The sequence below is a fragment of the Heloderma suspectum genome, chromosome 1 (assembly GCF_057233095.1).
Source record: "Heloderma suspectum isolate Gila_16-S chromosome 1, 16-S_ref, whole genome shotgun sequence".
Classification (NCBI taxonomy): Eukaryota; Metazoa; Chordata; class Lepidosauria; order Squamata; family Helodermatidae; genus Heloderma; species Heloderma suspectum.
The window spans coordinates 175,323,738-175,339,350 of NC_139458.1; positions in this window are offsets into that span (position 1 = coordinate 175,323,738).

Consider the following 15,613-nt stretch of genomic DNA (forward strand, 5'->3'; position numbering starts at 1 on the left):
TATATTTTCCTAATCTCAGGAAAGATTGGAATTATCCAAACAACATCACAGCAGGAGCAAAAGGTGCCCAGTATCAGCCCCCATTCCTGCCCCCAGACTTGTGGTACTGTCAAAGCTGATAGGGCTGATAATCTGTTTGGAAGTGAATTCGCCGTTTAGGATTACCGTGCAGGTGGGGCAGGCAGAAGAGTGAATGTAGAAGTCAGAGTTGTCCACAGTTTCAACAACCAACACTGCTTGGTTGTTGCATGTGTGTTTCCTGCTCTTTCATATACTCATTGCCTGCATCAAAGGTAGATCTGGTCGAGCACCTGCTGAGGGCCCACACCCCAGCAGAGGCCCACTGACAAGAGCCCCCTGGAGTTGCTCCTTCTCGTACCCATTGCAACTTGCTTGTTCACCTGCCTCTCTCTTTGGCCCAGGCAACTTTTGGTGAGTAGGAGGAGCAGCAGATGCCTCTGTCTACCTGCTCATTGGCTCTCTGCCTGTCAAGCGAACAAGTGCTAGCAATGGGGAGGAGGAGGAGGAGGAAGAATAGCAGCTGGTGACAATGGTGGTTAGAAGGTAGACTTACTGAGGGAGGGGCCCACTGAGAGTGTCTTGACCTTAAAAACCTGGAGCCAGCATTGCTCACTGAGTATAACCTAACTGCTTTGATTCTGTACTACACCGTTGGAATTCGAAGCAGTAATATAATCAGGGGAAGCTTAGACAGAACATGTTAATAATCATGTCTTCAAGTAACATTTCTCTATCTTGTTTGTGTTTACTTTGATGCTGTTGCTATTTGACAGAGAGAGTGTGTTTTCATCACAGTTTGATCGCTCATAAATAGCTAATCTTTTGAAAGAAAAGATGCTGAAGAGAAGCTGTGATTACAGCCTGAGAAGATGGCAAACATGAAAAATCTGCCTCAATCTTTTGAAAACCTTTATGGTTCGTGGTGACTAAAATGGTATTGATTAGATGCTTCTGCATAACTTGATATTTACATTACCACAAAGAGCTAAGAGGGCTTTTTAACTTGGATAATCAAATTGCCATGTACGTGTCTAGTGGAAAATATTGAAAACCATATTTGCAATCTTGAGAAGCTTGACGAATATTTAATAACTTCGAATCATAGGTTTAGTTTGCATTTCTAAATTCATACAGCAGGAGCGTTTTAAAAAATTGCATCTCATCATTTATAACTTTTTGCGGCTGGTTAGCTAGAGCAAATCTCTCTTTGGAAGGACATAGCCTTGGCATTCTAGCCATACAATAGACATTAGAGAACCCATAAGCAATTGTTTCTCATCCAGAAAATTCATGAAACTCATTAAGCTGGAAAGTTGCGTGTGTCACATTAATCACAGCTCCGACTGGCTCCCCATCCTATGAAGTGAATTAAGCCGCAGTGCTTCAGTGATTAACTTTTACCACTGCAGCTGAAATGTTGCCTTGTGCCTCGGAAACAAGGCAGAGGCACAAGCCCCTGCCGCCTTGCTTTCAGGCTTAAAATGCCCATTCCGAGCAAGGGCAGAAGGGATCCCAGCCTGCTCCTGAATGAATGGCACAATGTGAACATAGGGAGTCAGGCTGCCGGTCCATCCAGCCCGATACTGTCAACTCCAGTGTTGGGCAACGTACGGCCCACAGGCAGCATCGGGTGCTCCGGCTGTTTTTGCCGGCCCCCCCTGCTGCCGGGTTTGTGACTGCTGCGCAGAAAAAGTGGTGATTCTGGAAGGAAACAACAAGGCACGCCAGGGAGCACGCGCCTTGTTTGGAAGCAGAGTCATGCACCCAGAAGCCACTGGGGAAGACAATTCTGCTTGTAAACAAGGTGTGTGCTCTTGGTCTGCCTTGTTTCCTTCTATAATTGCTAGAGTTTTTATTTTCTGCCACTGCAGAAAATTTGGCAGAGGCAATTTCAGTGGTGGGGAAGGGGTGAGGCATGGTCAGCCCCAGAAGTTGCCCATCTTGGGATGGGCCAGTGTGGTCCCCAGAACTTACCCATCCCTGGTCTACACTGACTGGTAGCAGCTCCCCAGGGTCTCAAGCAAGGCTCTTTTCCAGCCCTAGTATTAGAGATCCATTTGAAGTTAGAGACACCAGGGAATTAAACATGGAGCCTTCTGCATTCAGAGTGTGCGCTCGCTCTCCCACGGAGTTATTTATTTATTTATTACATCTCTATACCGCCCAATAGCCGAAGCTCTCTGGGTGGTTTACACCAGTTAAACCATTAAAAAAAATTCATTTAATGGATTCATTAAATCCAGAGAATGTCGTGAGTGTTATCCCCTGTCCTATCTCCCTGTTCGATGCACTATCGCTGCTGATGTTGGTACCAGTGACTTTTGGAGCAAAGCAGTGGAGCTGAGGGGTAGAAGAACCCCCTAAGATGAATGGATGGGACCATTTCCTGGTGGAAAATGCACCCTGAAACACCCTTTAGAAGGAGGATTTTGTTTGTGAGCGCATAGTCCAAAATGGGCTCTTGACTGAAGTCATGTGCATGGCACTCTGAGACAGGTGTGAGTGGGTGTGCAAGGTTTTGAAAATAGTTCACTAGTAAGTGAGGCATCCTCAGGAATAGGAACTCCTACAGTGGTGCATTTTGACAGGACCTGAAACTCAGTAGTAGTAGGCCAGTGCTGCTTCTACATAATGTAGGAAGTAGAAATGAATTACCTGTTATGCCCCCCCCCGTGTCTCTCTCTCTCACACACACACACATACACACACAATACATTATCAAAGGATCCCTTCTTCAAAGGAATTCAGGGTACATTTCAATATGTTTCAAATAGTACTGAATACTGCCTTTTCTAAAGCTTACAGATCCCCCCCCCCAACTTTCTTAGATACAAGGTGAATAACATAGGTCAGACTGAACTCTATTATTACAGCACCTACTGGCTACTGGGCATGGAAGAACACTGCTGTAAAAGAGGTAGATGCCTATAAACTGAATTGTACCTAGCTTTAAGAGGAATAGCAGTTGCTCGGTCTATGGCAGGGGTGGGCAACTTGAGGCTCTCCAGATGTTTTGGCCTTTAACTATCATCAGCCCTAGCCTGCATAGCTAATGGCGAGGGATGATGGGAGTTGTAGGCCCAAACATCAGGAGGGCCATAAGTTGCCTACCCATGGTCTATGCAGTAAAAAAACAAAAGCACAAACATTCAAATGTTTGGTGGGTTCTTTCCCCATACGTGTGTGTGTGTGTGTGTGTGTGTGTAGAGAACAGAAATATTCAGAAAAAGATAATGGAATACTCAGATATAGAGAAGATAAATCCTGTTAAGTGCTAATGATGTGCTCTCATTTCAGGGCAAGTCAGTAACTACTTTTGATGGGATTACAACGGACCCAATGGTATCAAAAAAGGGAATTGTCTCATACCCCTAACTTGTTGTTTATTCGTTCAGTGACTCTTCGTGACTTCATGGACCAGCCCACGCCAGAGCTTCCTGTCGGCCATCGCCACCCCCAGCTCCCCCAAGGTTGAGTCCATCACCTCCAGAATACCATCCATCCATCTTGCCCTTGGCCGGCCCCTCTTCCTTTTGCCTTCCACTTTCCCTAGCATCAGCATCTTCTCCAGGGTATCCTGTCTTCTCATGATGTGGCCAAAGTACTGCAGTTTTGCCTTTAATATCATTCCCTCAAGTGAGCAGTCTGGCTTTATTTCCTGGAGTACGGACTGGTTTGATCTTCTTGCAGTCCAAGGCACTCTCAGAATTTTCTTCCAGCACCACAGTTCAAAATCAAAAGCATCTATCTTCCTTTGCTCAGCCTTCCCTATGGTCCAGTTCTTGCAGCCATAGGTTACTACGAGGAATACCATTGCTTTAACTATGGACCTTTGTTGTCAGTGTGATGTCTCTGCTCTTCACTATTTTATCAAGATTTGTCATTGCTCTCCTCCCAAGAAGTAAATGTCTTCTGATTTCCGGGCTGCAGTCAGCGTCTGCAGTAATCTTTGCGCCTAGAAAGACAAAGTCTGTCACTGCCTCCACGTTTTCTCCCTCTATTTGCCAGTTATCAATCAAGCTGGTTGCCATAATCTTGGTTTTTTTGAGGTTTAACTGCAACCCAGCTTTTGCACTTTCTTCTTTCACCTTCGTCATGAGGTTCCTCAGCTCTTCCTCGCTTTCAGCCATCAAAGTGGTATCATCTGCATATCGGAGATTGTTAATGTTTCTTCCAGTGATTTTAACTCCAGCCTTGGCTTCATCAAGCCCAGCACGTCGCATGATGTGTTCTGCGTACAGGTTGAATAGGTAGGGTGATAGTATACAACCCTGCCATACTCCTTTCCCAATCTTAAACCAGTCCGTTGTTCCGTGGTCTGTTCTTACCATTGCTACTTGGTCGTTATACAGATTCCTCAGGAGGCAGACAAGATGACTTGGTATCCCCATACCACCAAGAACTTGCCACAATTTGTTATGATCCACACAGCTGGAACAAGGTCAGTTCTATGCAGAGCAGGAATGACTGTAATAATAATATTATTGAAAATGGTAGTGCTTAGCATTTATATACTGCTATGCAGCACAATCCTATCTATGTTTACATAGACATAAGACTCACAGAGTTCATTGAGACTTACCCCCAGGAAAGTGTGTATAGAATTGCAGCCTTAAGGGTGTTTGAAGTGCTTCACATACATCATCCCTGTTTCTGTTTTTGTTGGTGGTAGTAGTAATTAAATTTATTAGATGCCTTTCTCTAAATAAGACTCAAAGTGTCTTACAGAGAGGGTTAAAACGTACAAGAAGCAGAAACAATTTGAAAGAGCTAAAAACAATTAAAATACCAAGCCCCAGTAAAACAACTAAATTAAGAAGCCCCATCGTGCGCTGAGGAAAGTCTTAACCTGGTGGCAAAAGATGACAGTGTTGGCGGAAGGCGGACCTCTCCATCTTTACAACATCCCTGTAATGTAGGAACAGTATTATTTTTCCCATATTGCAGATAGTGGCTGAGACTTAGGGAAAGTGGCTTGTCAAAAGCCCCCCAATGTCTTACAGAGGCTGAGTTCATGGCTGAGGCAAGACTTGACCACAGACTTCCTACGTTGCTGCTCACATTTTTAGCCATTGTACCGTCCTAATTGTAAAAGAGCTGGCTGGCTGTGCCTATGAGTGAAGATGTGAAAGATTCGTTCCTAAGCCAAGGCTTCTTCTTCGTGGAAATTTTGGGGGGCACTCGGTTTGCTTGTTTGGCATGCCCACCACCCATACGATGACTCTGTGGTTATTCACAGCCTGTCTTGATTCTCTGGCTACCCAACCCAACACAGTGGAGAGATAACCCCAGCTGTGCATGGGCACTGCAGTCCAGGCATGGCACAATGTGAGAGTGGCCCAAGAAATCTCGCCTCAACATGCATTACACAGTTCCAGCTGTGTGTAAAAGCAAACGCTGGGGATGCGAGGAAGCCCTTTCAATGCCATGTTTGTTTGGAAGTGGTGGTGTATACAGTGGACAGTGCTGTAGACTAAGACTGGCTTCAGACATGACAATCCTGTGCAAGACCAGCCAAATAATATGCAGTCACTCTCATTGTCACTTGGCAATAGAGAACTGACTCATCCATATCAAAAGTTTGCAAAGGAAGTTGCACAAGTTGCAGCTGTGCTGCTCTTTGATTTGGATGTGATAATCCTACACCACCACCAGGCAATCGTGGGGTTGACTGTATATATTTCGTTCGCTATATGGCAGCCTTGCTCAACCTGATGCCCTCTAGATATGTTGGACTAAAGCTCCCATCATCTACATCCACCATGGGCATTGGTGTCCTGGCTGGGGATGGTGGGAGCTGTGGTTCAACACATCCAAAGGGCCTCAGGTTGGGGAAGACTGCTCTATGGGCTTGTCGCATCTTAAGTTACATTGTCTGTAGGTATGTTCTGCAGCCTGATCAACTTCACAGTGTTCCCTTCCGACATTACAATCTGATGCGACCATACGTACATGGTAGCAAGTGACTGACCACACATTTGATGGATGGGCAGGGCAGACATTGTCACATATGAAGGGAGATGTTGTGAAGGAAAGTTATGCAGGCTGCAGGCAAGTCACTTTAGCTGGCTTCCCACAACATGACAACCTGCATTCAAGGTTGAGTATATGTTGAGTGTGGGTTGTTGTTGAACCATGGATTGTTGTGTTATGTGAAGCCACGCTAACAAACCATGGTTTGTTAACCACGGTTGGGTTCACACAACACAACAACCCACATTTCAACAACAACCCATTGTTCAACAACAACTCACACTCAACCCATACTCAACCATGAGTGTGGGTTGTCATGCTGTGTGAACCCAGCCATTGTGACATGCTAAAACAAGGGTGAGGAACCTCAGGCCTGGGGACCAAATCTGGTCCTCCAGGGTTCTCCAGATGACCCAACCCCCTTTTCCCCAACCACCAGTTGTTTGGTAGGTTCCTGGCTTTTGTGCAGGGCTTTTTCCCCATTCTAAAAGGTTGAAATGCCTCTCCTAAGGCTTAGTTCCTGGCAGGAAGAGCTTTGAGCTACAATATGCTGGTGTGTGTGTGTGTGTGTATTATTTGGTATTGCATATTCATATTATTTGGTATTCATTTGGTAATATTTGGTATTTCAGCCCCATCCCTTTTTCTTTGGCCTCACCCACTACTGGAATGCGTACCCTGAGAGCTTCTCCAAAACTGAATTTGGCCCTCAGGCTGAAAGAGGTCTCCCAGCCCTGTGCTAAAAGGATAGTGTGAATTATTTCCTAATTTGGAGTTGTTTCTCCGATTACTTTCCAAGGAAACATGTGCGCTCTCAGGTCTTACCCTGTGGTGGATGATGCATGAAGAAAATCAATTTGAGAATTAAGACACAGCAGATGCAGCCCCATAGTTAAGCATATCAAATCAAGTGTGAGTCTTTCTTCTGGGAAATGGGATGCCATGGATTTGGTTGTCTTTGAGCACTCTACGGGTCAGAAGGAAACATTTCCTTTAACAGTTTAGTGATCAGCAGAGGCTACCAGTCACAGATGTATTATACCTACAGATGGCTGGAAGCTAATCGCTTTCCCCAGCTGACATAGGACCTTAGTTCCCTGAGGGTTTATCAGTTAAAGTATCTTTTTCTTTCTTTCTTTCTTTCTTTCTTTCTTTCTTTCTTTCTTTCTTTCTTTCTTTGTGGGGGTGGGGGGATCATTTGTGATTTGCAGAAGATTGGGATGTTTATCTGTGTTGGTTGCTCACAAAGAGAGACAGAAAATACAGGAAATTATATTTTCTTCGAGTCCAGGAGATAGTATTTAAAACATGTGGCCACACGCTTTCAGACCTTAGGAGATTTAACTCTAATCCAGTCAATGGCTCAGACATTTTCTTCTTTTCAGTATGCTACTGTTGATCGGTTACATAACTTGGAAATGTAGAATCACAGTCTACATTATATTATTTTGGATTGGAGTAATTTCATTTAGTTCATTTAGTTCAGGGTACCTTTTTTTACATATTTTATTGCCTGGTAAGTATGACATAGTGATTATAGGGCAGATCTGAACAACCTATGACCCGCCGTGGGGAAACATGTCCATGGAAGTTAAAAACTAAACCTAGCACATTAGGGAGAAAGTTTCTAGCCCATTACAGTAGTTTTCTACTTGCAGGATGATTTTTTCCCATAAGAGACATATGATTCCCCCAATATCTGAAGTGGTGCGTACAGCCCATTCTACTATCTCGGAACTCTACCACTCTCGGATAGTACCGCAGAGGTGGGAGGCAGAGGGGGAATCCAGGGAACTCTGTTTTCCTTTGGCTGCAGTCTGAAACATGTGGTCTCCACTCCAGCAAAAGCAAGGCAGCATTGCTAAATGGCAGCGGAACGAAAGGATTTTCCAAGTAGGCTTCCTCCTAATGGTTCTGATGTAAAAAGGAAAAGAAAAATATAGGAGGGAAGGAACTACTCAAATGGCAGCAAGATGAAATAAATCTCTTTTGGCAAAATAGTTAAAGTGGAAGGAGCTTTCATGTAATTTGATTTGAGATCTGCACAAAATCAAAATGTCAAAGATTTTTCTATTCTTGGCTCTCTTTTGTGTGCATCTTGTGGTGTCTCCGTCTCAAAGATTCATTCGCTATTCCTGAGCCTGGAGCTAAATGGCAGCAATTCATTACTCTGCTATACAGCAGAGGTAGGTTCAGGAGGGAGGTCATCAAGCAAAGGGGAGAGAAGTGGACAACAGCTTATTGCATCATTTCTGAGTGAGAAGGGGGTCTGATGCAAAGATATTATTTTTCTGGAATGACCTAGTTTGCATTCACTCTTCCAGTTTTGGTGAAATGAACATTTCTCCTTCAGCTGCAGAGCAGGTTTTCATTTGCTGCATACGACTGAAAAGTACAAGGAGTTGTTTGTGTGTGTGTTTGGTGGTGGTGGTAGTGGTGGGAATAATTTTAGATGTGTTTCCTCTTAGTAAGAATATCTGAATGGCAAGTTTTTTTCCATGTAACTATGGCATTAGTTAGAGTAGTTGGGTCCATTCAGAGCTTTGCTACACAAGGCTGTTAATCCGCTCTATCTACTTTCAGTTTCATCACAGAACTGAGTTCTAAGCACTACACGAAGAGCGTTTCCTTTCTTACTTTTCTGCTACATAACCTCTAGGTGGCACTGTGGTATAGAGGAATAGTGCAATTGCACAAGTGGAAAATGTGTTTTCTTTCACTTTCACAAATAATACCACATTTTCCCTGCTCTAAAAACACTTGCCAAAACTGCTGTTTAAAAACAGAAGCAAAACTGGAGGGTCATGTCATTGTCTAAAGAACCCATAAACAACTGTGAGTAGGGAATGGTGAGCATACAATAAATGCCTCATATAGAAAAGTTCACAGTGCATAATCTGGGCATACGTAGACTTGGCTTCAGATCACATTCTCTGTCTCAAATGCACTGCTTACATTCAGAAACCATAGTTTAATGCTACAGGAATGGGTCTCCACTTGTGTACTCACCCTCCCCTCTCCACCTCTGGTACAGCTATGAGGAAGAGATCAAAACCTCCCACTTTCATTCCCATTTACTGTGATTTGTCATTTTAATAGAACGAGGCAACTCCAAACTGTAATTTATGATCCTGGCTTATTTGGACAAACCACAGTTAAAACCTGTCTGCAACCTGGTATCCTCTAGATGTTTTGGACTACAACTCCCATCAGCCTCATCCAGCATGGCCAATGGTCAGGAATTATGGGAGTGTAGTCTAAAACATCTGAAGTGCACCAAGTTTGGGGAAGGCTGGTACATCTGAACCAGGCCGATGAGTGATCCTAGACAGGTAATCTAATATGATTAGACCTAGCCATAGTGCTAGGAAATGGGTTTTCATTGTTCCTGCCGAGAAAAGACCTCTGTTACCATCTTGCTATGCTATTCTACCAAGTGTTGTGGTTTCATAAAAGGTACCATATGGCTAATTCTTGACTTTATTGGCCTACCTCTAAGATGAACACAGTGATGACTAAGACTCTGTGTACACTTAAGCAGACTTATTTCTGATATGCATCTGACATATTTACGTAGGCTAGAACGGTGACCAGCCGCTGGAGCCGCTGCCGCCGCCAAATCCACCTCCGCCGAATCCGCCCCAGGTAAGTGCCGTCCCGGGAGGATTCCATGGGGGGGGGGTTGGGAGCAGGAGGCCGTTCCACCATGGATTCCGGGGGGCCAGATTCTAAAGAATCCGGCCTCACTGGAATCCGTGGCGGAATTCTCCGCCATCCCTATGTACTGTGCATTGCCCCCATGGGAATGACACGCAGCGCATGAAGCCAGGGATTTGCTTGCCTTGCTCCTTTTCCCATTGGGGAGAACACTGCATAGGTGAAGCGGCAAAGTGTCTCTGGCCAAGGAGGGGGCTGGAGTGCTCCAGCCGCCACATCAGTCAGGGCCTCTTTGCCCACACTGCACCTTCCCTCATTTGGGAGGATGTGGACAGGTGAAGCAGCCCTGACTGAGGCAGGGTGGCTTCTCTATGCATGCATTTTTCCCACTTGGGAAAAGCCCATGTGCAGCAAAGCCACTCCCCCGCCGAAATGCTGGGAGTTCCAGCTGGTGCTTCAGCTGTGGACTGGATGACATCAGGGGCATGGCCACACATCCAGATGTCATCTGGTCTGGTGGCGGGTCATTCACCTCCCATCCCAAAACTGTTCTCCATCCCTAGTTTCCTATGTAAACACTGAACTGAATTATAGGCATAGTTATGGGTTTGGGATTACTTCCATTATCAAAGATACCGCTAAGCCATGAGATAAGGAAGGGATTGTTATAGGCACAAACCCATGCTTGCCAGCTGGGGTTCCTCTGAAATTCACAACGTGCTTTCATGGAATTTTTAACTGCAAATTTGCTATGTCTGCATAACTGAGACAATGCTACAATCAATATTGCTAAATTTGACCCATGGTGAAACAGAGGCAAATCCAGAGTTCCAAAATAAACAGGGTCTTTTCCCCTTTTGTTTTGCTTTTGCAGACAGCATAGGAACTGGTTTTGATGTGTCTTACAAATCAGAGGTGGGAGTATATTACCAGTGCAATGCTATACCTGTCTACTCAGAAGAAAGTTGTGTGGGCAGCACTTAATTAGGTCCAGTTGGCAAAGGGAAGAGAATAAATTACACAGAGAGACATAGCTGGGATAGTAAATTGGCCACAGCTCTATTGACTCACTTGAATAGGCTTGGCGGTAGCATACAGTGTGGATGCTGTCATCAGCTAGCCCACCTGCTGACTGATTACCCCTTCCTGGCCCACATGCCAGGAGTCCTGGTGCTGGATGGCAGAGCCAGGGGCACACCACGGCATGGACCACTAATGTGAACCCTGGTGTGGCCAGCTTGCCTCAACTGCAATCCTGGAGTTGAACTGGAGTGTGAACAAAGGAGAGGCCTCATTCTGGTGGGTCCGCCCCTTCAGCCCTACCCCCATCAAAGTGCCGAGTGGGTCAGCAGTCTCCCTCTCCTTCGAAGGTGCTGATGTCACAGTTGTACAATTCCTCCTCCCCAGCCTTTTCTCCCTTTGCTGCCAGCCTGCACGCCACCACAAATCACAGCTCCCCAGTAAGAGGGAAACTTGGCATGTCACCTAGAGTGGCCAAGTGAAAAAGACAATGGGGCTGCTTCTTCTTTAGCACCTGTACAGAAGGAGGCATTTTAGCAGGTGTAGCTTGCATAGGGATGGGCAGATCTGTCAAGTCCAATAATGTGGAATTCCTCTTTTTCCCCACCTCCAGTCCGTTCTGTGCTGGTTCTGTGCGGATGTTGTGGTGGTGTTGTTTGTGGGGGGTTTTGTTTCTTGTTTTTGTTTTTACAAAAAAAATTCATGTGGAATTTTGATGTATTTTTTTTTAATGTGCACCTTTTTCAAACTTTCTGCACTTTTTGTACTCATTGACTAAAGCCTTTTGTACACATTTTTGGAATGTATGCATTTTTTTCTTTGCACACTAAATTTCCACATTTTATCAGACACATTTTCCCTGTTCCATGGAATACGTTGCAAGAACGGAAATGCACAGATCTGTGTCCATGTGCCCATCTGTTTTTAGGTGGTATGGACTGGAGAATTCTATTGGAAAAACCTGACCAAGCAGATCCCTCGTGCGTTCCTAAGCTTGCATGTCAAGCCACACCTGCTGAAATTCCCTCTTCTATGCAACTGATAAAGGTTGCATAGAAGAGGACTCCCGTCCTCTTTTGCATCTGGCCACCCTAACTGACACTAATGTGATGCAGGTTGTGTAAAAATGTACCAGTCAGACATAGGTTGACTTCGGGAAGCATATTGCAAAAGCCCTAGCCCGTGGGCTGTCATACTGGTTTCCTACAACTACTACGCTGCCTAGCTACGTCTTCAAGTCTCATGATCTCCTTTTCCGAAGCCCCAAGTGTCAGGTTGACCACAACCTTTAAAATCTGTGCAAAGAAAAGAGTTTCTGTCATCTCTGATTGAATCCAACAGAGAGCTTGGTAACAAATGTCCTGAAAACAGCAGTCTCCGAACTGTATATTTACTTACCAAGTACGTTTGTAGAATGAACATTTTGGTTAATGTTTGTGGAATAAATACTGCCTGCCAAAATGCCTAGAAATCTCTACAGTTCTTATTAGCCATTTGTCCCTTGCATCTGAATAATTTCTTTGACCTTGTGCCCTTAGGGCCAAAGGCCCTAAGGCCCTTTGACCTTAACCCCTTTCCTATTTCACACTTTTAGTACTGCAGTTTTCCTTAGTCAGTCACAATCCCTCCCTCTGTGTTTTATTCAGTGTTGCTTGCTTTGGGGTTGTTGATAAGTTTGATGCAAATGCTAGTCCTTCGAGAATAGCATTCATATAGACTGAATGTGGCCGGCTTGTTTTGCTCCTCAAGATCTAGATTGGCAGCCTGCAGCCTGTAGAGTATGCGCAGGAGCTCAGTTCATTCATTCTTCCCTATTAAATTATTTCAATAGGACCCATGATGCAAACCAGGAAGTAGCTACATCTGAGATACACTGACTTGACTCTTCAGCCCTTTGTTTTCAATGAAAACCTGATTAATTTTATTTAGGACAACACTGTGTCAAAACAAGGTGATGTGACACAAAGAGAAACTATATCTGCTAATCAGTGATGAGAATTCTTCATAAAGGGGAAGAAATGCTCTCATCTAATATCAAAAAATGGTGATTGAATCCAACAGCTGCTTTTTCCCTAAAATCCACCAGAGGAATGCTAAATGTGAACAGTACATGCACAGTTTACAAATGGACACAGGAACAGAGTCCATCATTTGTGCACATCATTACAATAACATGTTTATTATTGTAATTGCTGTGCCAATTTCAATGTGCAGAGTTAACATCTGGATCTCAGGCATCCACCCATTAGTGCAGTGTTATAAATGAGGAACTTGGAATGAAAGGTCATGAGTGAATTCACAGCTGGGGAGAATTTAAGTCCTATGTAGAAAATGTGATTGGTTACACATGGTGGCATAGTGGTAAACTGTGAAGTGCAGGCACTCATCATGACAGTTTCCATAACCATGCTCCCAAGGAGCTACAGCCTGCAATCCCTGCTGGTTACACAGATATCTACAGATAGAGAGCTTTTCTACACAAGGCTGTTAATCAGTTGGTAATCCACTGTATTTACTTTCGATTTTGTCACAGAATTGAGATTGGAGCACTACACAAGGTTTCCTGCCTTTCTGATACATAACCTCTAGGTGGCACTGTGGTATAGCTGAATAGCACAAATACACAAGAGGAAACTGCACTTTCTTTTGCTTTCACAATTAAATGCCACATTTTCTGTGCTCTAAATAACTTGCCCAAAGTGGTGGTTAGACACAGAAGCAAAACTGGAAGGTCACAATGTCATCTAAAGAACCCATGAACAACCGTGAATAGGGAATGATGAGTGCAGGAAAATGCTTCCTGTAGAAAAACCCAGAATCTTTTTTCAGGTCAAATTGCCAGTCAAGTAACAGCTCCAGCCCAGCCCAGCCCTAACTCCACAGTGTATATCGGTTACTACTGTGTCAAAAAACCCACATCACTTGAGATAATTGACCCTGTTTGACCGGGAAGACAGCAAACAGCAAATGAAGTACATCTCTTGGGCCAATTTATTTTCACTGCCCTACCTGAGCATCACCTTCATCACTTAGCATATATCCTCAACCCATTAGATGCAGTCACCGCTTGATTGTCACCAATGTCACTTGGATGTTAAGTCCCACTGAGTTCAATGGGGCATGCCTCCTAGTGGTTATGCGTAGGAATGCAGTCAAAGCATGGGCTTGAATGGAATTGTCTGTTGCTACTACTCTCTATGAGAGGAGGAAGCCCATATGCACTGGGCTGAAGAGGTACTCTGCGGTCTTTGTAATTGCCTTGAGACAATAAGTAAGGAGCAAGTTTGACGTCATCAAAATTGAAATGGGGAATTCCAAGGAAGCTGGCAAGCAATATAAGGTGTTGTGGAATATTGACAGAGTTTCTGATAAGTTTTTGGTACCTAAAAAAAGACCTAGGAAATGGTGGGAGCAGAAGAATAAAGTCGAAGGCAATTCATTTAAAACAGCTGCTAGTCTTATACACATTGATCCTATGGGGACTTGTAATGTTTCAAAATCCACTCCATGTTTTTCTAGTTGTTCTAATACATCAGAATTCAAAGTAGTTCCTCTCCACATTTTAACTAGGGATTTGTCCCCATCCTCCAAGCTAGACCAGGTCAGGCAGGCATGAATGGTTGTGATAGATCTTTAGTATTACATAGTTATTTATACTAAAGCCATTTCAATAACCTCATATAATGCCTGTGCATTCTTTTTGCTTGCTGAAAGAATGTTCTTTTTTTTCCCCCCCTCATTGGGGACAAGTCCTCTTTATTAATTGTCCATCTCAAGTTGCTACTATCACTTTCTTGAAGTCCTGTACAAATGAATCCAATTCTGTATATATGCTTAACTTTAATATTTGATCATTTTTGTTTGTTTGTTTTTGCAGCTACTTCGGAGGTGAAAATTATTTTTCTGCTCCCCTTTCCAACCTAGCCAGTTGTGATAGTTTATCATCCCTGTCTGTAGTCTCATTTTTACTTGAATGGCGTACTGTGAATTTGGAGGTCAAAAAATACGCCGATAAAGCAATGTTTTTGTGGCAACACAACAACTGCTAGAGCTCTAGAGTGATAGTATCAAACAAAATGAACAGCTTTCTCTTTTAATCTCCTTTTCATTTTGTTCTTGTTGTTGCACTGATTCATTTTTATTTTAAGGTGAGGTTTTTTTCACTCTAGGTCAGGTGGTTTGGGCTGTCCCTGTTCACTCTTGCTGTTTCCTGATCCCTTGTTATCTGTTTTGGAGAACCTTCTCCTATCTTTGGCTGATCGGAGATACTGTTTATACAAGGTCAGACGTTCTTCTGTATTTTCACCTTTCCCCATTATAAAGTGTTCAATAGATTCTAGGCTTATTTTACACTGGCCACCCCCTCTTTTCTGTTTCCACTCTGAAAACGTTCCTATTATCTCCTCCTCTTTCATTTTAAGCATCAAAATGCTACACATTTTGTTGTCTTTCTGTGGCTCCATTGATTCTTTACTTCAGACTTCATTTTAGCCTCCCCTTCTATCATTTGATATTACCAAGACATCTTATGATGAGGAATTATTTGTCCCCTGCCCCCAAAATGAAAATCACATTGGATTTGCAAATCTGCTTGCTGAACTGTGTCTCAAATATGCATGAAATGGTTTAACCTTGGATGCATGTTGACTTAGGATTTGATCCCATGACAGGCTGCACTGGCATCGCAACACATCGCGTTGGTGGCACAGCCCCTGTTGCTAGCACATGGCTGTGGTTCATGGAACTGTGCACATTTTTATTATGAGCCTTGTATCCATTTCTGGACTCTTGGCTGAGTATGCCTCTCAGACCCAAAGCAGGGTTGGCAAAATATGGAATATGAGTGAATGAATGAATCCTTTATTTATGGTCAACTGACCACCAGCAAAAGATACAAAAGTATATAACAATAAAATATCTTGATCTACATAATAAAATTAAA